The sequence below is a fragment of the Canis lupus genome, chromosome 22 (assembly GCF_011100685.1).
Source record: "Canis lupus familiaris isolate Mischka breed German Shepherd chromosome 22, alternate assembly UU_Cfam_GSD_1.0, whole genome shotgun sequence".
Classification (NCBI taxonomy): Eukaryota; Metazoa; Chordata; class Mammalia; order Carnivora; family Canidae; genus Canis; species Canis lupus.
In genome coordinates, this window is record NC_049243.1 from 55,071,694 (window position 1) to 55,097,285 (window position 25,592).

General features: G+C 38.4%; 1 pseudogene; it reads left to right on the forward strand.

The window, feature by feature from the left end:
* Nucleotides 1–614: 614 nt before the first annotated feature.
* LOC100683697 lies at nucleotides 615–1,004 on the forward strand (annotated as a pseudogene).
* The last annotated feature ends 24,588 nt before the right edge of the window (nucleotides 1,005–25,592 follow it).

Here is a 25,592-nt window from a genome sequence, read left to right on the forward strand (position 1 = left end):
TACTAAATTGAATCTGGTCATTGTTTTGATAACTTTTTTTTTTTTTTTTTTTTTTTAACCACAGTCCCATTGTGGTAAAAAAAAAAAAAAATCACCTTTTATTTATTTGTCATCTCAAGTCATGATGTTGTACCACCAGGTCCATTGAACATTTTATGCAGTGCATAGCAGATAACAAAAAAATACCAAATCTGTGCCCGCCCTTGGGTGAGTGTAGGGACTAGTGCATTGGGGATGGGGTTGGGTGGTAGGAATGTACTTAGGCCACCAGGAGCCTCTGCTGTACATTGGGGGGCCCCAACCCCCCAAAAGTCATGCGCAACCCAGGCTATGGGATGGGGCACAAGAGGGACAGCCAGGCACCTATCTCATGGTAATGTGCAGAGTCCTAGCCTTTCTCCTCTGTGCCAGACTGCCTGGATGGGGATCTTTAGGTCCTTCCTGTGTGGCCTAGTCCAGCCTGCCCAAGTTCCAACAGTTCTATCAACAGGTTAGCTAGCCCCCTGGCCTCACATCCTGCCACCTGCTCGCCAAGGATCCCAGGGTGGGCAAGGGACCTTAGCCAACTCTGGGGTCAATACTGGGTCTCTAGGGAGGGCCAGCGGTGATCCAGAATGGGAGACAAGCCAATTTGGAAGCAGATTGGATCCAGCTTCATTCAGCATTGCTACTAGTTATTTCATAATGACAGAACCTAATAGATGCATTTTATATTGATGCGTCCAGCCTTACATGGGAGGATGGTAATTCCCAGAAATTCCTGGGGAAAGTTGCCATTGTGGAGAAGTTGCCTAGCCTTTTGTTCCAGAAAATCCAGCAGAGCACCATAGTTCAGGACCATTAGCCCAGCCAGACAGGCGTATCACGGGCATAGTTGTGGGCTAGCTCAAGGCAATGAAGATCCCATCATGGGCTTCCACCAGATGTTCCCACTAAATAACATCAGTGATGCATGGGTTTGCACCAGTGGCATGTTCAGGCTTGCCCTGCACCTCTTTGGCTGACTTCCTTCCAGGCTGGTGTTCTTGCTGTTTCCTCATCCTCCTCTTCCTGACACTATTTGCAAATGTCCAGGTGCTCGGAATACCAGCCACAAAGGAGCAGGGCAGCAGTGGGAGCGGGTGCTGTGTGCAGCTACTCCAGCTTATTCTGTGTGATGTTTGAATGCTGGATTGCTTGCATCTGACTGAAGTGTTCTCCATTGTCTGCCTTGGAAAGACTTAAGTAATGCAAAAGGTTGTCTTTGTTTTTGTTTTAATCTACTGACAAGTTGCTCGGTTACCCAAAAAATGTGAAGGTGAAAGCATCTGCCTCACTGCTCAGATACTGATTTGTTTGGATGCTTCAATGTCTCATGATAAAACAATAAGAACAACAACAACAACAACAAAACATGAAAATTTTCTTTAAAAGAAAAAGACAAGCCCAAACCTAGTAAAACAAAGAATGTGGTTAATATCTCTGCTGGATAAGGGACCATATTTACTGTCATTTAAGGTTCACCAAACACAAGTTAATTCAATGACTCCAGGGAATCCAGCTAATAAGCAGAGAAGCCATAATTCAAATCCAAGTCTGATGGACCCTGCAAGGGAAGAAGTCCTTGATCATTTTACTGACCTGTGTCCCTCCCTTTAAAGCCCAACCCAGATAATTTAAGCTCTTAAATTTTCTTTTCCAGTGTAGATAATGTTCTTTCAATTCCTATTTCCCCAACAATGTATGCAAATAAATGAAAAACCAAAAATAATTTTTAAAAAGGAATGGCCTATTAAGGAAGAAGAAAACCTAGAAAAGTAAGCCTTTGTACTGTTTAAGCCTTTTTTTTTCATTATTTTAAATTTGTTTTCTGAAAAGTAGTAAGAGAAAAAGACTAAGCAATTCTAGCCTCTGGCAAGACTCCTTAAAGAAATCCCCTCATGTTGACTCTAAGATGGTGCATTGTTGCTTAGGTATATTTTCGCCTTAGAATTACAGTACATTTGGGATGTCTGGGTGGCTCAGCGGTTGAGCGTCTGCCTTTGAGTGTCTGCCTTTGGCTCAGGGCCTGCCTGATCCCAGGGTCCCAGGATCGGGTCCTGCATTGAGCTCTCTTCATGGAGCCTGCTTCTTTAACCCTAACCCTCTTCCTGTGTCTCTCCCTCTCTCTCTGTGTCTCTCATGAATTAATAAATAATATCTTTTAAAAAATTACAGTACAACTAGACTTCTCTGCAACATAAAGTTCAGAATTCCAAGATGACTTTTAACTCTGCTTTTAAGTTATAAGAAGTTTAGAGGAAGTTTAGGGGAAATTGAAGAAAATTTGTTTGGAAAAGCTACTTCAATAGTAAATAAAAGGACTAGAGTATATGCATGTTTGTTATGGTCAGAGAGGGTCTAACTCAACCCAAAAGCTCCCCAAAGCAGCAAGGGAAGCACCTTGACCTTTAATAATGCTGACCAAAAGCTTTTGTCATAACATGTCAAAATTGTGGCTGATTGGCTAAGTACTTCTAAAAACCTAGAAACTCTGTCAGGTCAAAGTTGAAGTATGCTAACATAGACTCAGAAAAAAAACAAAAAAACAAAACAAAACAAAAAACTGTTTTTGCCTTTTAAACAACCAAACTTGTTAGATACTAGTTTTCCTTAGTGTCACATAGCAGTTTCCTAAGCACCACATTTCTTTTAGGATGATACTTTACTTTTTTGTCATTGATTTGATCTCATTCCTGTTGTCACCATCACTGTCATCTCTGTCGTCCTGTAGTACCTCTTCCCATTTACCTTTTGTCCAGCGGACATTTGTGTGTTGAGAATGATGCCTTATGGTTGGCTAAATTCATGTCTCTTACCACGTGGATTGTTACAATAACAGTACTTATTTCTCAATGGTTTTCAAAGTTACACAGCATGATACTAGAGAAAGTAAGAAAAAGGGTAAAAGTCAATTTTTTTGACGAACATGACAAAAATAATATAGAACATAGAATATTAATATCCATCTTTATGATCAATTTCTAGTGTTATTAAACTCTTTAAAATTCTTTTTCAAGGGCAGTTCAAGCATATTTGAGTAATTCTAAATTGAGCTATTTACATTTTACAGATTGAGTTTATATCTTCTTTCTCCAAAAAGAAAATAGACAAATGTCATGGTCTATTTTTATTAGAAAGAATTTTCTAAATGTGCTGGCTTTAAGAAACCAAGAAACAAATTGCTTCTATAGTAGTATATCCAAGAGCCTTTCCAAAGGAAAGATAAAGATTTATATTATTACTTGTTTACAGTGTCTCAAAACCACTCATACAAACAGACATGACCCACAGTATGATTGAAAGTAATCTAGAGCACATTGTGTGTGTGTGTGTGTGTGTGTGCCCGCGCACAACACACATATTTGTTTTTAATTTGTTATATGTGTGCCTGTTTGAAACAGTTCACTCTCAGTTACTAGCTCACTGCATTTACAGACTGAAGACTTATTCATAAGGAAATGATGATGTATATCCTCCGCACAGCAAAGGCAATGGCAGTTTTGAGATATGACTTATGTTCTAAGAACCCTTGGTGTGCAAATGGAATAGATCATTCAGACAATTTATGAAAAATATATACAAAACAAAAAAAAAAAAAAAAAAAAAAAAAAAAAAAAAAAAAAAGAAAAATATATACAAAACAATATGTTTTCCATAAATATCTTTTTGGTAATATTGAAAATGTAGTTAGCATATTTGCAACATGCCCGCATATCTTATTTTATTCAATTGCCAGAACTAAAGTTGAACAGCATTGAAGCAACAAGGAAGAAGCAATGTGAGGTGAGGAAACTGACTTCAGTGCTGTGCTCCAGAATCTGTGTAGAAAGATTATATGACAAACAGAAGAATTCCAAGTTATGTCAACCTATACATTTTTAACTTTCCCAATTCTAAACTAAAACTAATCAAATGCAGCTATTTTCTCCCCTACATTTCTAGAATGGCTCATGCACAGATCTTGCTGTTTACCCAAGAACCTTGCTCATAAGTAGACAAATATTTCTAAATATAAGATTCCAAGGTGAGTCGCAGCAGATGCCATGTGAAATTCTGAACAGCGCAGATGGCCCATCAACAGTTAATTAAGTAGCAGGCTCTAAACGGGTGGGTTGCAGACCCAATGGCTGCAGTCAATTCTAGGGTCCTATAAAGAGGAAACCAAAACTTTTGGGGAGTTGGCCTCAGGGTTCTGAGACATCATTGGGAGAACCAGACAGCAGGGCACACACCTATACATACTCACAGGTACACACAAGCCACAAAACAGACCAGAAGAATGATGTCAAGACAAAGACAGTGGCTTGGGATATGGGTAATGAGAGCTAAAGTCCTCAGCACAGGTCTTAAATCTTTGTCAGCATCTTTAATCTTGTTTAATGCAACTGGGATGAAAAGTCATTAGCCTTTCCCATCTGTTCACATAATTATATAAAACAAACGTAGGGTCCACATCCTAGGGCTGAATATCCCTGTCTACACTCACTGGCCCCTAGGTGCTTCCCACCCCAAAATCTTTAGAGTACACTGTGGATATAAGAACAATACTTCATAATAATCAAGGCAAATTGTTTTTTTCATGAAAATATGCAAGTCACTTAAGCTCTCTGGGCCTTGAGTTCTCCATCTGTAAAATGGTTCTATTAGCACTGGGGTAGAAATGTAGGAGGATAAAATTAGCTAATCCATGTGAGAACAGAGCTACATACATTATAATTGTAGGTAAAAAGTATAAGCTGTTGCAATGATGATGATGATGATAGTGTCTTCCTCAAGATCAATTTCTAATATATCATTATTTGATTATATAAATCAGTACCTGGCACACAATAGGCATTAGATAAATGTGTGTTGAAAGAATCAGCCTCTATTGAATATAACGGCATAACTCTGTGGGATGGATACTACATCATGTCACAAAGAGAATGAAGCTCATCCTAAGGGAGTTTAGATGAATAACCTCACTTGGTTAATAACCATTCAAAGTGGGTGAGCAGAGAGGTTTCCACCATACCCTCTTCTATAATGGATGTCAATCCGCAGTCATTGGGGCAGGTCTCACTTGATCAACACAGCACACCTGTGAAGCAGAGAGCAGGTTTTTACTTCAGATGTGAGTTAACTAATGTCCAAAGGGTAAAACATATTGGCTTAGATCCTTGTGTATGTCTTGGACAAATGGATCGTAAGTGAATTTTAGTGATGTGGGCACGGATCGGATTTCCACCATCCAAGTGATGAGCCTAACCTAGTGGACACCTCTGGGCAAATAGGAGTGAGAGAAGTGACGTGTTGTGTTGCCAGACTTCATTATGGCTGTCATTTGGCCTGTAAGCTTTTGACACAATGACCCATACTATAAAAAGGTCTTTATTCCTCACACTGCCTACAACCATGAATATGCTATTTTGCACATTAAAAAGTACATCATTATGTATTTAAATGCATCTTCTTTCCCTTTTATTTATTTCTTACATTCTCCTGGAATAAGATGTGACAAGCATTACAAATGTTGCTCTCCTATTGAAAATATTTTTCACAATGACTTTGATGCAGTAGAATATGATTCTTCAAAAGATATTATGATTGCCAACTGTGAGAAGGGAACAAGAGACAGCGCTGTCTACCTGGTCATGGATTATTCTTTATTAGAATACATTTGACAACAGAAAATATCTCTGTTTTTGAAAGACATATTGATAATACTACTAATATATAAATATAATAATAACTAAAGTTAATGTACTTAATATGCATGAGACATGCTCCAAGCAAATTACTCTTCATACAGAGATGCTAGTTAGTACCCTGCTCTTGGTCACACAGCTACTGAGGAGCAGAGCTGGGGCTGAATGCAGGTGTCTCATTCAGAGACTGTGTTCTCCTTGGTGGTTACAACACAGAGGCTATGCTTTGCAGGTGCTTAAGAATGCCAATCACTTTCAGGTGCCACCAGTTTGGCAGTTAAAGCAGCTTCATGCCTTCATGAAGCAAAACACTGTGCATTAGCAGCTTTTATACAACATGGCTAGAACATACAGGCATGGGTGGAACATCACTGCTTTTTTTTTTTTTTTTTTTTGTAAAACTCCTTTTGAAGACAAGCTTTACTATGACATTCAATATTCCTTATAAAAGACATGTAGGAAAACTCAGATTAAACACAAAGTTGCCTCTTCTGACTAATTAATATACTTCCTTTTATTAGAAGAGGGGAGCCATAAAACCTCTGATTTTCTGTTTCCTCCAGCTACTAGGAAGCTCTGTGAGAATACTGAAATTAATTGTAGAGCTTTACAAAGCTAGAATTTTTTATTCTGATTATTTCTTTCTTTTACTCTCTATAACTTGACTCCATGTTATTTTCATTTTAATGTAATGCAAGTTAATGAAATACGATTGCTTTAATGTAAACATTTTTAGGTTTTTTTAAATGTATTTTAGTTTTCACATCTTGAAATAGATCCAGTCTTTCAGAGAAAGCAACCAAACTGGACTTTAGTGGGTGATTTTTGTTACAACTTTGGTGGAGTGAATGCTCTAATTTTAACATTTGCATCATTCACTGTCCTGGACAGACTCACTGTTTTCTGGAACCCCAATAGGTATAGATGTGTTTGAGAAAAGATTATAATTTTATTTGACATCTTCCAATAGACTCCTCTTATATTTCAAAATTATACTGAAAATGTTACATGAAATCCGAAGGGATAATAAGACTATTATCAATTTTAAAAAGTCATTCACATAAATCAATCACATTAGATTATAATTATAACCCTTATTCACATCAGGCCAATAAAAGGGTTGATCTTTGACATATAGCTCTGGGCAAAATTGATCCAAAGTCCTAACTGCAGTATAAAGGCTTTTTGAACAAAAACATAATATGTGAATTGGTTCTTAAGGAGATACGGAGAATTATTGGGCAGACTTCATCAAGATAAAAGGATACTTGATGGCATTTACAAAAACCAGAAACTCTCGACTCATTTAAATATTAATATGACACACAGAACATTTAGCATCATGCTTCTAAGTATTAGTATAAAAAGTTCAACAAAAGGAATACCAAGTGCTTTAGGAACATATATGGATTCTTTAGGAATTCTTCCTAATTTGGTAGAAGCTAAAGTACTTCATTACAGACTTTATTGTTATGTAATCTGAAAGCAACACATTTTTAAAGGGAAAAAGAAAATATATCTCAGTGAGCACCTATTATTTTATTTTCTTCTTATTCTTTATTATTTTCCTATTATTCTTTTGTTTTATTATTGTATTTCCCTATTATTATGTTCTCTTATTTTTGTTTCCCACTAACAAAAATAAGATATCTGGTTCATTGAATAGAAAAAATATAACTTTATATTTTTTCTCCATTAATACTCACAGTTCAAAAGTTAGAAGTCACAAAATTCTAATATACAAGCCTCTTTATTACGATAAAGCAGAAAGAAAGCCCCAGAGAGACACAAAATGTACCATGTGACCTGGCAGGTCATGTGACTTAGGGATTTTATTGCTATTCAGCAAATTTTAATACTTAAGACGTGATAACTGTAGGACATAAACATTTTTCTTAGTTAAAAAAAAATTGTTAACTTAAAATAACTAGAACTTGGTGGAGAAAATGAGGTACTTTCCAGCATAAGAAAGTCTCATCACCACTTCCCTGGCGGAGGAGAGGTAGTAGGACAATAATGGAAACAGGACAAGAAAGGGAAGAAGGACCTACTTTGAATCCAGTCATAGCAAACAACTTCTATTTGAAGCTATTTAGTTGCTATTTTTCTTCCGGGGGGGTACTATACTCTAAGTTCCCACAAATTCTGCCAATAAATGACTGTGAGGTCCCCTTTTCTATGTAACACTGTTCAAATGTTACCAATTGTATGAGGAATTAATCAGATAGTGATCCCAACCCTTGGAATTCAGCTGATGAACCCCCATAGGAATAAAAAAGCCAATTAGTATTAGCAAATACAGTTTATCGGAGTGAAATAGGCAAAACTTTTCTGTAGCTAAATAAGCTACATAAGCTTTTATGTATTTTCTTCCCCTTACTAGGGGAAAAGCTACAAAAAGTTTTAAGCCTTGAGTGCAAGAATTCCAAACCTAAGAATGTTTCCTACAGAAATGACCAGTGATGTGTACAAATAGATTTTGACAAGTAGGTACAACAGTGAAAGGCTGAGACAATACGAATGATCAGCAGCAGGAGTTTATGTATCTAAGACTATGTGAACACTAAGTACTTTCAGCAACTAACAAATGGTGACATAGAAGAATATTCATGAGATATTTTTATGTGAAAGAAGCCAGAGAGAAATTAACAATTATTAATTATGACATATTAAAGTTACATTGGTTGCTATAATTTAAAAAAATCTCGATGTTGTCAGGCTTTCAAAAATAGAAAACTTATTTCTTAACGTGTAAAGTCACATTGTTAGGAAGCTTTCCCTCATACAATCGTTTAGGGGCCCATTCTGATAGAAATTCTGCTGTCTTCGACTGGCGACTTTCCTAGGTCCCTCGGACAATACCCAGCTGGCAACAGAGGGAAGAAAGAATAGAAGATCATGGGCCAGTCCTGGGAGTGGCTTGTATTATTTCCACTCTCATTTTGTTAGCCAGAACATGGATGCTGGGCCACACTAGGATATGTAGTGTAGATGTATCCAAAAATAAAATAGAGGATTCAAACAGTTTTAATGTACTTGCTCACCAGGTTTGGCCAAGGACCTCGACTTTGCCCCTGTGTGCGCATGTGTGTGTGTGTGTGTGTGTGTGTATACATATTCATGTATGTACATACATTTTCCCTTAGGTAGTAGGATAATAACATTTTTATTTTCTCATTTATACCTTTCCATATTGTAATTTTTTCCAGAATTTGTATATTAATTTTATAATTAAAAAAGCTTAAAGAAGCTACCAATGCTGAGATTTCATTATGGAATTGCTTTATATCCCCCCCTCCCTGAATTCACCTTAGTGTGAACATAAAGGTAAAGGTAGAAATATCTAATTATGGAAAAATATATTTTCTATAATTAACCCATATATGAATTGAAATTGAATTTGGAAAAAAGAGTAAGGTTGTTCATCATATAGAAATGCATTCTGGTATACTTTATATGTAACATATTAATTAGCAAAAGTATATATTTGTTTTATCGAGAAAAGGAGTATATGTATATTACATATGTAGCAAAAGTGTTCATATATTTTATATATTTATATATAACCTATATTATACATATAACATATGTACATAATTCCAGGCACAGCTCCTTTGAACCAACAATGGAATGTTCCATTAGAAATGTTCACCAACAAGGGTCGCCTGGGTGGCTTAGTCAGTCAAGTAATTTCAGCTCAGGTCATGATCTCGGGGTGGTGAGATCGAGTCCCAAGTTGGGCTCTGCACTCAGCATGGAATCTGCTTAAGATTCTCTCTCTCTGGTACACTCAGCTCACATGCATGTTCTCTTTTCTAAAAAAAAAAAAAAAAAAAAAAAAAAGTTCACCAACAAGGTGTGTCTCTATCTCAAAGCACTGTCCATATCTTCATAGAATGGTGGTTAAAAACAGTATAAAGGGACAGAAAAAAAAAAAAAACTGTGCATGGAAAAAAGGGTACATTTTAAGAGATCAAAAAGTCTTCTGCAGCATTCTCTGAGTCAAAAGTGCCAAGTAGAAACAATAAGGTTCTGAGAAGCAAGAGAGAACATGGCATGCGAATGTCCCAAATGAGGCATTCAGCAGAAGTGACCACATGGCAGCCATCCTCTCAATGCCTGGGGGATAAATCCAATCTCCTCAGTTGGGAAAAATGAAGTGGAAGTTTCACACATCTTTCCCCACCTGCTTCTTAAAGTACCTACATCACTTGCTTTCCTATGAGATCTTAAAGAAAAGCAATAAAATACAAGCCCCAGAGGGCATAGAAAAGATCCTGAAGACCCAGATGGCTTGCCTTTATAGGACTGACCAGCCAGACTGATTTAACTGTGAATAGAGGACACGGAGTACAGAGAAGACCCCTTTCCCTTTACTATATTACTTGCCCTTGTCCTGAAGGGCAGAGAAGCTACCATTTCCAGATATGGCCAACTTCACCTTGGCTGGCGGTTTTGCTTCTAACATAACCCTCCTCTTTGTGGAGACCATGTCTATACTGTGCTGGAGTCTCAACCTGACGAGCTCCCAGTAAGGGAAAGAGAATTAAGGGGATCTGGCTGGCATGGAAAATTTAAAGTCATGTCTGTGGGCAAGGTCTCTGGTACCTGCTGTCACGGGGATCTTTGAGAAGAATTCGACCCAGAAGGCTTTCATCTGTGTGGGCTTTGCTTCTGCCCTCTCCAGAGAGCATCAGCTCATATTTTGGCAGCAACCATTAGACTTTTTTTTTTCTTTTTCAATGTTAAAACTTTTATACGTCTTTTTTTCATAGAGTATTAGAAAAGCCAATAAATGCAGAGAAAAATCCATCTGACATTTGGAAAGGAACATACTGTACTGTTTTATTTTCCTTCTTTTAATTAACACTAGCACCTGCCTGTCTCTTTGCGTGGCTAGCCCACCACAGACTGATTGGTACAAAGTTATTGTGTGTGATCTTGGTAGGCAAAGCCAGAGGGAGGCCCTTAAAACAGTGGCTGGTTTGTTCCCTTGACGTGAGTGATCCCACACAGAGATGAGAAAAATAGATAGGTGATCTATCCCCATGGCCTGGACTGGATTCTCTCTGGAATCTGTGAAGAAACAAGTACATTTAAGGGCAGTGGTAACCTCTTTACTGAAGGGGGGAAAAAAGATGAACAAATTATACATTGGAGGTAGCTGTGTAGAACAAAATGCCAGAAATCGTTCTTCTAAAATTATTTAAACGTAATTATTGTCAGTATGGTGCAATTGACTTCCTGGGGAAGAAAATGAGGGCACACATATTTAAGAGAGAGGTATCCTGATTTGTGCATACTTAGTATTATTATGTGTATGACCCACACAAGCTCTGGGGTTGGGGGGAAAGAACTGACCCAGCAAGGAGACAGAAAACCACATAAAAACATGTGTTTACTTTTAAAGTTCATTCCTATTAGCCCATCCAACTTATAGTTTCTCTTTAAAGTAGGCTTTATAGACAAATGGATACTAAAAAGGTTAATTTTCCAAGTAAACATTTATCTTTAAGTAGAGTATTACGGAAATGCCAGTTCCTTTTTCCTTAATTTTTCTTTAATTTTGACTATAGATATTTGTGTACTCTCTCATGGACAGAAGAATTTGTGTCTTTTCAGGGCAACTGAGTTCCCCAGGGGGTTGCCTGGGTATGTTTCCGTCCAGCAGGATGCTTAAACTCATAGCTGATTTATATTTCCCATACAGCATTCAAAGTTCAGGCTTCCTGTGTCTCTTCAATCATGGGAGATGCTGGTGTCTTCAGTTGTCAGTTGTGTGCATTTTGAAGCTGGGAGAAACCAGATGGCAGGACCCTAGGAGCCAGGCAGGAATGGAAACCAAAAACTATGAGTTCTGTTCTTCACTCAGCCAGTGACTCAGGCTGTGATCTCAGACAAGTCACTTAACCATTATTAACTCCTTAATTATTCCATCTATAAAAGAAAGCTTAGTGAAACATGAGGCAATATAAAACTTCAGAGAGAAAATTATGAACCTAGGTCTATTTGAAGAAGCATTTGTGAAACATTGTCAAAGGTGAGTCAGAAATTGTGCCTTGAACCGCTTTTTCATAACACTGTACCTGTCTCTGGGCTGGAGAAGGATTTGGAATTCATTGGGTTGTGACTCTCCCCAATGCTTCATCCAAGTGATGCTATACAAGACTATCTCAGAATATTAGATATTTTGCTTTCCTCTGAGGAAAAGTTTTAGGATTATTTTCAATATCTTAAGTAAGACTTAGTTCTCAACTGAGAATATACAGGTTTTCCTCCATATTTCTACAAACTTGTACCAGACACTTGTTATAATAGTGCACACAGTAATTTTAAAAAAATTAATAAAGGTGAGGACCTCAGAGTATAAATTAGATATGGAAATTGTTATCAGCTCGTTAGTCTACGGGTATGATTCTCGGTTTGGAAATTGTTATCAATCCTATGTATCAATTTAACTAGCTTCTACTTTACCCATAAGTAGGGTTGATACATAAAACATGGGATGCCAGTTAAATTTATGTTTCAAATAAATGATGGATTATTTTGTAAGTATGTCTCATGCAATGTGTGGGATATACTTATATATTCTTTGTTTTTGTGACATTCAAATTTTACTTGGCATCCTGTAATTTTAACTTACTGAACCTGGCCATCCTCTTTGTAAGTCAAGTTTTCACCTTGAAAACTGTTCTAATTGCTATTTTGTGTCACTGCACCTCCTCTTCTGAGGTGGCCTTGGACCCTCTGTTAAGAACCCTTGACAGAACACAGTAGGAACAAACTGAGGACTGTTGGAGGGGAGGGGGATGGGAGGCTGGGGTAACTGGGTGATGGGCATTAAGGAGGGTGCATGATGTAATGAGCACTGGGTGTTCTATGCAACTGATAAATCACTGACCTCTTCTTTTAAAACTAATAATACATTAATAAACTGAATTTAAATCAAATTAAAAATAAAAGGAATCCTTGACAAAACCAAGGAGAAACTTTTTTGCTTATTTGTCCTTCTCTCTCATCCTGGAAAATAAGTTCTCTCAGAGCAAAGAACCACATTACATTTGTACCATTACTTTGAAGCACAGCCAGCAGTGCACCAGTTCTTAAACACAACCTGTGTGGGTAAGACAGTAATTCCCAGTGACACCATCTCAAGTGCTGTCTCGGGCCCCAGCCTTCTTCTCTGCCAGCAAATTATAGGCACTTACCCTGGAAAGAAGGCAAACCGACCAAAGGAAAATGTCTCACCTCCAGTTTCAGGACACGAATGTGCATTGGCATTAGTTACCAGAACTCTTGCAAATATTTTATTCACATTAACAGTTACAGCACCAAAGGCTGAGTGTGGCTTGCATTTTGTGTGATTTTTTTTCACTTATTTTTTCATGTATACAGCAAATATTTTTTAACACATGTATGAAGTGCTTGGCCACTATTATTTATATGTCAATATATATCATATATATTCATATGTATGTATTCTGCAGTGTTGAGCAATAGAGAAGAGTGGGACTCTGGAATTAGAAACAGGTATTTAAAATTCACTTTTGCTTCTTCTTAGCTTCTAAGGCTGGTTTTGCTCCCTTACTGGCCTGGTGTGAAGATTAAAGAGAGAATACTTATAAGACAGTTACCTGTCTGGGCCAGAAGAAGAACTTGACAAATGGTAGCTGGCATTTTTTGTTAGTACACATCAAGATTACCACTTTTAAATGACACTATCTACATCAGTTCATATATGCTTTCTTGAGTAGACGTGAAAGAGGTTGGGTTCCAGGTAGGATTTCAGTGTAACTTCAGGGACTCCTATGGGACAGCCACACACAAACACAGAGAGTCATGTGTCACCTGCCACATGAGAGGAAGTGAAACAAGAAAGTTAAGAATGGTCCAGAAGAAAGAATGGCTCAAGAGTTGTGTGCACTCAGACTGTGGCATGACATTGAGGAAATTCCTCAACCTCGTGGAACCTCAGGATCTTCACCTGCAAAGAAAACCTATCGACTTTGCTGTGAAAGGTGAGTAACTTATGAACCTAGAGTGCCTAGCCTCGTGTCCATCACCTACACAGAAGTCACTGAATAAAGATGACTTTCCTTTTTTCTCCTTCTCCCTTTCCTTGAAGGGCTCCTTTGCTCTAGTCTTGGTATCAAGCTTACCCATAGTGACAGTGGGGTTGCTTAAACCCACAATGAACCCCTTTGAACAGGACCTCCCTAGGGTTAGTCACTCAGCTGAGTTCGTATTCTCTGGACCTTTTTCACCTTAATATTCTGGGGCATAGTTTGTCCCATGTTCATTAATTTTCACACTAATGTAGGGCCGTGAAAGTCTGGACATACAACTTATATTACCTCTTCCTCCAAGCTAATCTCACTGGTCCATCCCTGCACTTTCTTGCACTGAGCTCAGAGCCAGCTCCTCCATCTCTTTTCTCTTGATGCGTAATCATCACCAATCAAAGTTCCAAACAGGTAAAGCCTCTTTTCATCTCACTTCTAAACACCCTATTGATTCACTGATTTGTTAATTGTTCCAAGTGATTCTGGGTCACCTTTATTTCTTTTTTTTTTTTTTTCTTCTTGCTTCCCTTTGTCCTCAGGCTGAACTTACCTGCTGACGTATGATATAAATGTACACATAAACCCAGTAGTTTTTAATCACTCTGATCTCCCCAAGGTTATGCTTAAGTCATGTAAATTTTGGGGGGGGAGTTTTTTATGATGTTTTGTTTTTGGCACATACAACTTAGATGTTGATAGTGTAAAAGGGTCACAGAATGAAAACAAAATATCAGAGAGAGAGAGAGAAAGGCAGAGAGAGACAGAGAGGAGAGAGAGTGCGGAACACCTAAAATGCTAATACACTTTAAAAAGAAACAAATTTAAAAGAGAAAGGAAAAGAATTTTCTTTCACCCCCATCTTTAATCTTTTGTATTAAAAGCACTATTCATTCCTCAATGAGTATCTTCCTTTTGACACATTTTAAGATTTAGTGTATGTGTTCTTGACTATTTATAAAGATGCATTATTTTATTCTTGTTAGAAGAACTTCTTCAGGTAATTTCCTTACACTTGATGTAGCAAAACCAAGATACTAAAGTCTTTTTGAAAGACTAGGAATAGATCCAATTACTGCTTCTTCTGACAAATAATGGCCAATTTGTGCCTATACTCTGAGCACTAAATGTCATTCTCATTGTATATTTTTTTAACAGCATGGCCTTTCATGCAGGAAAAAAACAACAAAAGCAAATTAACAGTAAAATAATAACTATTTTTACTGAGAAAACAATAATAAAATATCATCATTGCTTTGTATTGCCCAACATCTTCCTGATTTTTTATAAAATAGGCACAGGCTTTCACTTTGCTGTAATCCCTGTGAATGAGAAATTTGGGAATGCTTCTAAGTCCATCCAAGTTTGTTGACAGAAGTCTCTGCTAGTTTTTAGTATACAAAACATGATCAAATTTTCTATGCAGAATTGAGAAAGTACCCTTAACTGAGTTTTTTTTTTAGTCAGTAGACCAAAATTCAGTCAATAATGCTAATCCCCAATGTTCAGCAAATACTGTGCCCATGGTGATTGAAAGAGAAAGCAAAGAATTTGGGAAGGAAGGAAGGAAGGAAGGAAGGAAGGAAGGAAGGAAGGAAGGAAAAGAAAGAAAAGAAAAGAAAAGAAAAGAAAAGAAAGATGAAAGAAAAAAGAAAGAAAAAAGAGTATCCTTTAAAAAAAATCTGTCAGCATCCTCTCACCTACCTGTAGATATCTATGTGGATACGTTCATCCCATCAACCTCTGATCTCACTATCAACCATATGTCCAGGGCAGTCCTGAGCACTTGAGGTAAAACAAAAATGTCCCATTCATTCTCCTTAATTTAACTCACAACCTCAAGGAACACTAAGTATAGTCACTTTTTTTTTTTTTTTTTTTTTTTTTTTTTAATGAATGGGAAGACTCTAGTAGCTTGGGAAAAAAAAAAAAAATCCTAAATTCAGAATTCTTTAGGGGTCCTCACATGGCCTATTCAAATTACAAGTAATCTGTGCCTTGAGCCAAAAAGGCATACTCTAGAGACTAGGGACACACGTCAAGGAAATGTTGGCCACTGCCACAGGATAGAGGTCTCTAGGAGGGAGTTTACTCTAGTGGTGAGGCATGGACTGTAGCCATCAGTTCAGCAGTACAGAAACATGGCCAATGGTAAAAGTTACTTAATGTTTTTCTTCAAGAGTAATATTGACGTATTTTGGAAAACGTAACTTTGCTTTCCATGTTCATAATAGTTTTATCTGAATGAATTGTTCAAAGTATCTTATTGAGACAATGAGCAGAAAACTAGGGAATATTTTGGTTACTTTATTGCCTGCGCCTACAGGACCAATGATATAACCTTGCCTCTCATCTGTGACCCATAAAATTCCAAAACTTCCATCCTCTTCACAGTTTCACTGCACAGACAAGTCAATGATTATTGTTAACTTTCTATGCACTAACCACTTGAAAATGGCATTTTCTGGATCTCTTAGAAAATTAATGTTTAAGATTATGCTTTTGGAAATAGAAAGGTCAAGGACTTTCATAATTTACTTCTCATATTTCTCATAAAATAGTTACATTCAAAGACTTCTTATACTTTATATGTGCATTAGTTTTATAAGGCTGCCATTCAAAGTGCCATAAATTGGGTGTCTTAACAGAAATATATTTTCTCACAGATCTAAAGGCCAGAAGTCTGAAATCAAGGTGTTGGCAGAGCCATGTCCTCTGGAAGGTTTTAGGGGAAAATCTGTTTTCTGCTTTTCTCTTCACTTCTGTTGGTTGCCAGCAATCCTTGATATTCCTTGGCTACAACTACACCACCATACTCTCTCTGCCTCCTTTGTACATGGTGCTCTTCCTGTGAGTGTCCTCTTCTCTTTATCTAAGGATACAAATCATATTGGATTAGGGTCCACCTAAATGATCTCCTTTTATCTTGATTACATATGCAAACATCTTATTTCCTAATAGGATTGCACTCTGGAGTATTAGGAGTCACGACTTCAATATATCCCTATGAGAGACAGATTCAATTCATAACAACATGTAATGGTGATGTCACAGTTGTCTTTAAATTGGCTTGGGGAGAAAATTGTCATCCACATTAGCAAATTATCTACAGAAGGAACAACTATCCCGTAAACCGGACATTTTGAGTGTTTAATACATAAAATACTGAATAGAGACAGATGACTCCTTTTAGGAGTAACATGGTGAATGTAAACATTTCAAATCAGAAACCTTGAGGCTTTGGAGTTTAAAATTAATCTGAAGGTTATAGATGGATAAATAGTGAATAATTTCAAAAAAGAGCAACATGTTAAAAAATTGATTATAGTACTAAGAATTCTGAGATAGAAGAGTGTGAAGTAAAAAAAAAAAAAAAGAGTGTGAAGTAGATTTACAGTTGTGTTGCTGTTGTTGTAATTTTACAGTTTTTTACTCCAAAATGGCCACCATATTTTGTATCTAAAAACAATCAATCACTATCTATAATAGTTCCCTAGTACAGATACCTATATCTGTACTATCTATAACAAACTACCACAAATGGGGTGGATTAAAGCAATGGAAATGTGTCCTCTCACAACTCTGGAGGCTAGTTTAAAATCCAGTGTCAGCAGAGCCAGTCACTCTGAGACCCTTGGTAGGATTTTTGTTTGCCTCTTCCTTACCTCTGGTGGTGGCCTCAGCCCTGGCATTCCTTGACTGGCAATTTTATCCATCCAGTCTCTGCCTCTATCATGACCTGGCTTTCCCTCTGTGTGTCTGTCTCTTCACCTATTCTTATAAGGATACCCACCATATTTGGTGAGCACCTGCCTTAATCTTACCTTGATTATATCTGCAGAGACACTATTTTGGAATAAGGTCATTTTCACAGATACTGGAGGTTAGGAGTTCTACACAGCTTTTTGGGGGACACAATTCAACCCATAACAGTCTGCCCTCTGATTTGCAGTGCTACATGCTCTCTCCCATAACAAAGTAATACAAACTAATGTGGATTGCGTGAGACTTGATCACTTGATATTTTGAGTGATGTTTTGGGCACCAGTGAGATACTTTCAACATGCATTTTAAAAACCATATTTTGAATAAGACATAGCACTTAGCCTATTTGGAACTGAGAGTTCCTCTGGATTGTGCTGATCTGGAGAAAGTGCCACTGCTAAGCATTCTCCCATCATTTCACAGGGTCCATGTGCTAGGTAGTCATTTTTTTTAGGTAAAATAAATTAAGCTGAATTTCATTTAATAGATTATTTTGAAGATGCCTTTTCTTTCAAGTAATTGGAAACATCAGAAGGTACCCAAACTGTAGTTCAGACTTATTGGTACCAGAAATATCTTTCTGTAGGAATGAATATCTGACTATATGTTAGAAATTAAATGATCCAAGCCTTTAATATTTTTCTCCTGAAAAATTCTATATTTAATTCTGCCTTTTGCTTCAGTTGCTTATCTTATCTTAAAAAATGCTTTTAATGATGTATGTAAAGCAGAAACATTACCAGCTCTGAAAATGGCATGAAGATAAATTATTTTATTGTTAGAAGAGGCATCAGATACCTTTGAATAATTTCAATATACCAATTATTTTTAAAGATAAATAGAAGGATATTTATTTTCAAAGATTTTATTTATTTATTTTATTTATTTATTCATGAGAGAGGCAGAGACACAGGCATAGGGAGAAGCAGGCTTCATGCTGGAAGCCTGATGTGGGACTGGATCCTGGGACCCCAGGATCACACCCTGAGCCAAAGGCAGATGTTCAACCACTGAGCCACCCAGGTGTCCCAATAGGAGGATATTTTTGAATGCATTCTAAAATTTTGTGGTAAATTTCTGAATCATTTCGGACATGAAGTCGAATAACATTTGGTAAGATTTCCATTTGCACATATATTAATTATTCAACAAATATCATGCAAATTACTTTCCTCAAGAATTAGAACTTTGCTTCTTAGAAATTTGGGTTTATAGTATGCAGATAAGAGGCATCACCCTGACCTTTTATCTTCTGGTCCACAGGGCTCTCTGCTTTCTTCATATAGGGCCATCTCATGAATTGTCACAAGCTCCAGCCTTAGGGGGCTTCCTCAGTATCTCAAAGAGAATTGGATTAGGTTCTTTCCAGGCTGTGAAATGCAGAGACACTACCTAAATCAGTTTTGAAATACTTGTGGATAATCTTGCTTTATAATAACATACCTGGACAGTTAAGTGTTGAGACAGTGCTTAATGAAGAGGGTGTACGAAACAGCAGAAGGCGCCCAGGACAATTCAGGCATGAAAAATTATACAGTGAACCAGAGTGGCACACCTGCCTCCATTCTGGGAACAAAAACTGTGTGTGACTAACCAATAATCCACCCCAACATTTACAAGGGCAATTAATTAACTGGGAATGCGTGATTCTTGAACACAAACTTGTTCTTATTCAATGCGAGTCATGCAATACAAATTAATGTTGTCTCGAAGACTTAGAATTCTTATGAGTCAATGCCAAAATTCCTACAGTCCCCCATTGCTCCATCCTTTCTTAGAGGAGCAAATTGTATGTGAAGAAATCTCATCAGGTCATGTCAAACTTCACTCAAGACTCAGCCCATCCAGCCTGTGCCACAATTTATTATCATACACCCTAGCTCAGTCATTATGCCCTTAGGTGTCCAAAGGTATTTAGAAAACAATGAGACAACTTCATTAAGATTGGCACATTACCAGAAATCCAGATGCGGAAGGCAGCATGCACAAAAGGGCTGGCAATACAAGTATCTGGTTCATTAGACACCTGAGTAGAGCCAAGAGCATCCATCGGGAATGCATTACCCAGTGTCCATGATTTAGGAGGGGACAGTGCAATAGCATATAAAAGGTGACCGCTCAGTTAAGTAGGTGATGGGGACTGATACTTATTTTAAGGGTGCTTGGCAGTCCATAAGCCCTTTCTTCTACATTATCTTATGGGCCCTCTATAGCAATTCCCAAGGTAAGCTCACGTGTGCTTCCGTCAGAATCAGCAACGTGTGGGTGGTGACCCTAGTGTGTAAGGGCCAGAGCCGGAACTAGTACCTGAGGTTTTGACTCAGGCACCCTAAATCTTCTGGACTGTTAGAGAAAACAGTATAGGGATAACATTCCATTAGTAAAGTAAAATACAGACATTTTAGTCCCATATGGAAATATGTTGTCTTGATTATTCAGATATTTTTTAAGATTTTTTATTTATTTATTCATAGAAACACACACACACAGAGAGAGAGGCAGAGACACAGGCAGAGACACAAGCAGAGGGAGAAGCAGGCTCCATGCAGAGAGCCCGACGCGGGACTCGATCCTAGGTCTCCAGGATCACGCCCTAGGCTGCAGGCGGCGCCAAACCGCTGTGCCACCGGGGTTGCCCTATTCAAATATTTTTAATAACAGTTATGTTTTCCAGATATTTTCATAAGATTTAAATTATCTAGAGATTTGAATAAATTCAATCTTTCTACGTATTTTAGTAACATTGATTTGGTTTGTACTGTAATAGCAAAATTGCCTCAATTCTCAAACTTCTGTATTAAACAAAATAGAAAATCAGCAAAGAAAATCAGCCAAATGTATGTGATTGTTAGACATCCAGAGTCCCTGGACTGACCCAGCTGTGTAAGGTGGAGTCACTATAGCAAATCAGCAAGAGGGAATATATCTTTGGGTAAGTTATTTGGAGCAACTCAATACTGTCCAAAAAATATAATCAACTTAAATATATAAGGAAAGTCAGAGGATGAATATGTAACTTCTCATGGGCTTCTTGCCCAAGTCAACTTGTCACAAAGTCACCTCTATAGGAGTCACGGGTGGGAAAAGGAGATAGATGCTGCTGAGGGCAGGCCAGATGGGAGGCATGGATTGGCCAGCTGATAGACTGGCCAGCTTCAAACATTTACAAAACTGTCTGGGCCTCAGTGTTCTCATCTGTAAGACGAGGATAGCATTGTGATGAACTGCAAACTACAAATGAACAATACTCAGTGAAGAGCCTGGTCCATGGTAAATGCTCAATAAACATTAGTTCCACAGTGATGATAATTGGAAGTCAATGTTTAAAAATGAGTGGGACACAAAGATCTTTTCTCCTCTGAATTTGAAGCCTTTCTGTGGTACATAATCACACTGTGCTTTTATTTGTGGTTGACTTCCTCACCACGTTCTCCTGATGAGCCCATGGACACTCTCCAGTGTCTTCCTATTTTTGCAGAACTGGCTTGTGCGATCAATGACTTCTCATAGTATGTGCTAAACAAATTCTGTTATATAGGATCATGCACCAGCTTTGAGCAATAGAATCGTGTGAAATGATTCAATTGGATTTAATTTAAACTTATATTTCCCCACACCACTCTGAATGTTTCTTCTTGGGATACACAGGGAAACACTTTGAGAATATAATCAAAACTATGGTGAGTTGCATCATAAACCTATGGAATCTGACCCTGGGTTTGAACATATAGTGCCTAAAACCCACAGCGGGTTTTGCAAAAACAGAGCTAAAAATCTGTTTGCCTCACTTTGGGCCATCAGTAATTTGCCAATGTTATCAGTATATAAGGTGGCAAAAAGAGAAAAAGGAATGTCAGTGGATGTGCTGTTTTTTATTTACTGTTTAAGGAAATCAACTTATTTTTCTTCATTTTGGGCTGACATGCATGATTGCTTTTCCGAAAAACTAGTTATAAAATTCACTATTATACATCAATGGCATATGTTAAGTTCTAAAGATTTTTGAGCCTCTGGCAGAGAATATAATTTTCTGATTCCTGAACGTAGGGCAGTTAGGCATCAATTTGAGAATTAGAGGAAGACAAACAGGTGAAAGCATGAGCACTTCACTTGACATTCAGTGTTCATCCTGGAGGATGCACAACTCCACAGAGATAGTGACTTCGCCAGTGTCAGATGGCTCCCAAGGTTGTGCAAATTGGGTTTTTCATCTTTCTGTGTCTTTCTTTTCTTCATTCTCCTTTAGCCCATCAGTATCTTTGTCTTCCTGAAATCCTGACCTAGTATCTCAATCCTTTAGCATCCTCTCCATCCTGACCTAGTATCTCAATCCTTTAGCATCCTCTCCATCGCTACACTCTTCTTGCTTCTATAGGAGCTAAAAAGCTTCCCTCTGGCTTTTGGATGATGATCGCTCTTCTGGTATTGACCCAAACTGGAATTAACAGGGTCTCTCGCTCAGCAAGCTGGCAGCCTACATTGAAAAGCGTATTTAGACCTTGTTTGAAATAGCACAAGCACAGTGGGTTGGCTCAGCTTTAAGTCATGCAAATAACCAACAAAACCACAGGGCTGATTTTCTTTGAACTTGAGGGCCCTACCTGAAAACCTCAGTTAGCTCCCATGGTCACAGATGGGTCAGGAATTTGATTGTCTAACATTCCTCCCTACACATGGCCTTCGTCATTATGATGAGATCATTCACAGGAACACTCCACAAGCAATAGTTTCTAGAATTATCATCACAATATCTGTTGGCACTAGGGACTGGAGAATGCCTGTCACATCTGGAGATGGTCCTGGGTGCCTGGGTGTGGAACTAGACTAGACTAGATCCTTCTCAAACTTTGACTTGATCCAGACCTATCCAGTGATAAACATTGTTGATGATTGGAACAAAAAAATGAGGAGTATTAGACATGATGAGCTCTTGGATATTTTGTCACACTGATGTCTGAGCAGCAGTTGCAGAGAGGAAGACTGGTAGGGGACCAGATGGGGGATTGTTTAGGGACCCAAGCATCAGGCTGACACCCCCCTCTACCACTCCCCCCACACCGGCCTCTCTCAGACACCCACTTGATCAGCTGCACTTACCTTCTGCCTACAGGCTCAGCCTTGTCCAGTCCCTGAAGCGATACTGGCTCAGCCTGGCTCATGACAGCCACCCCAAATTCAGGGCAGAAGGCTGATGGGGATATATGTGTGCCACTTAGTGTGGGTATAGGATGGGAAGCGCAGCCAGCCCGGTATGTATTTGGGCAGTTGAGGGCATTCCCAAGTTCACAGGAAAGCCTATCTGCAGAGTCTGTCCCTGTGTGGTGTTTACTCTCTTCTCTCTCTCTCTCTCTCTCTCTCTCTCTCACACACACACACACACACATACAAGTTCTTAGCAGAATACCATTTCTTCACAAACGAGGTGCTCTTAGCCCTCACATGGCAAGCTGGATACAGTATTCCAAAAATTCCAGCAAGGCAGGGGCAGGCTGGGGTAGGGGCTGTGAGCGAGCACTCCAGGACTGGGAGGGGTGAACCAGGCCCAGGAAATGAGCCAGGACAGAGGTCAGGAATGCAGGGTCAGATGGTGGGGAGCATGAGTTCTGGAGCCCCTTTAACAATATCTAAACAACTCAGAGATAAAGCATTGAGTGTTAGATGTTAAGTCGTGTCTCCCAGTCTTATCCCTCTTACAATATAGCAGATTGTATCTAACTTGCTGGAATTAATCTAGGGTGTTCCTAGCATCATGCCTGATGTTTAATAGGATCTCAGGGAGCACCAGCCTACTTGTAGGAAGCCAACCTCCAAGTACCTGTACTGCTTCCTCTGCTTGTATGTGGGGCAGGTTGGTGGAGGTAAAGGGGCCTAGGGCCTCTGATGGCTCAGCAGTGGGGACAGAACCAGGCTTGACCATCTCACAGTCACATGGGTAAGTTGGTAAAATCATTGATAAATGTAAAGAACTTTCTCTCAAAAATGTCTAGTAATTCCTGGTTTAAGACTAAAGTGCAAATTGATATGAAATGTAATTCACACCTAAGACCTGCTAAGAGGAGAAAATTAGTTTGATGTCATTTTAAAACACCAAGATATCATTACAAATGGGGTTGTGAGATGGCTTGGAAATTTTGGTGGAAGAGGCTTTAGAGGTTGGAGCCTGGGGTTCACGGTCCTGCCCAACAGCCATATGTTAACATCTCTGCCAGCCGCTTTCAACAACGGCCACTCCTCCACCACATGTACTTGTACATGGACACTCTCCCAAGATATCCTTCACCCAGGAGACATCCAAAAACTGTTTTTTGTTTGACTGAGATTTAAAAGATTATGTAACCTTGTTTGATTGTGCAACAACTATTGATCTAGAAATGTCAGTAATTGTTAGAGCTATACTTTTTTTTTATTTTTGAAAGATTGTATTTATTTACTTCTTTGAAAAAGAGAGAAGAAAGCGAGAGCATATGCATAGGCAGAGGTCGAGGAGGAGCAGAGGAAGAGAATCTCAAGCCGACTCTATGTTAAGCATAGAACCCAACACGGGGCCCCATCTCATGACCCTGAGATCAAATATTACTCAGCTATTAGAAATGACAAATACCCACCATTTGCTTCAACGTGGATGGAACTGGAGGGTATGATGCTGAGTGAAGTAAGTCAGTCGGTGAAGGACAAACATTATATGTTCTCATTCATTTGAGGAATATAAATGATAGTGAAAGGGAATATAAGGGAAGGGAGAAGAAATGTGTGGGAAATATCAGAAAGGGAGACAGAACGTAAAGACTGCTAACTCTGGGAAACGAACTAGGGGTGGTGGACGGGGAGGAGGGCGGGGGGTGGGAGTGAATGGGTGACGGGCACTGGGGGTTATTCTGTATGTTAGTAAATTGAACACCAATAAAAAATAAATTTTAAAAACAAAAAAACAAAACAAAACAAAAGACCTGAATTGAAATCAAGAGTCAGGCTCTTAACCAACCTCGCCACCCAGGCGCACCCTAAGATACACTTCTTTATAAAAACTGTATATGTGGGGGCAATGAGTTTGCTTCCTCACTAGAGCAGGAAATGGCAGGACTTTTAGCTTCAGAGAAAAATATCCCTGATGGTTTGTAGCTAACAATGGATTTACAAGGAATTTTAAGCCTAGAAAAAACAGAAGCTGTACTCTTCTCATGAGTTTGCCCAGAAAACATCTGCTTCTGATGTAGGGGATACAATAATTGGCCCTCATACTATCTCTAGACATTGGTCCAAAAATCTTAGCTGCTTAGGTTTGAATGAGTCAAAGCATGTCTATAAAAAAAGACTTTTTAGAATGCTTTATTATTTTGTAATTTTTCAACAGGCTCCATGGGATGAATGTTTAAAACATGAAGGAATTGTCATATTATAATTAAATATCAAAAAGTATAAATTTACATATAAAATATAATATCATCTGTCAAAACTGCTATAAAAGAGTAGTCACTGGATCCTATCCCAGCAGACTTCTGATACAAAGACCATGGTTGTCCAGGGAACAGAGTATTAATTGCATTTAATCTGTTCAAAAGCTGAGTTGATAGCACCACACTAATCGAATCTAGATTTCTGCCTACTGCTACATTTCTTTCTTGTTCAGAGTGATATGTTTCAGATATATGTTCCACTCCAGGACAATCACCTGTCTCAGAGCTCTCAGCCTGTCAGGAGCTGTTAGTGACTATTGCTGACCATCTGCTTACGCCTCAGATGAAATAGGCATGGAGGCCCACTCATAAGAGGAATAGAAGAGAAATTTACAGAGCTTAGAACAAATGTATATATATATGGATTTATCTGAACAACTAATCATCGTCGAATAAAACTAGAAATCTAAAATATCACATTAGAAAATGCAGTCCTGAACATCTGATTTGCAAAAATTGTGTTTCTGTTTTAATAAACATATGTCAGACTTAATAAACAAACACAATAGTGAAACAAACCACCTAACAAACAAGGCATAGAACTAATAGGTGGACAGATCCTACAATGGCATCCTGAGTCAGACCTCCAGGGTTCATATCCAGAT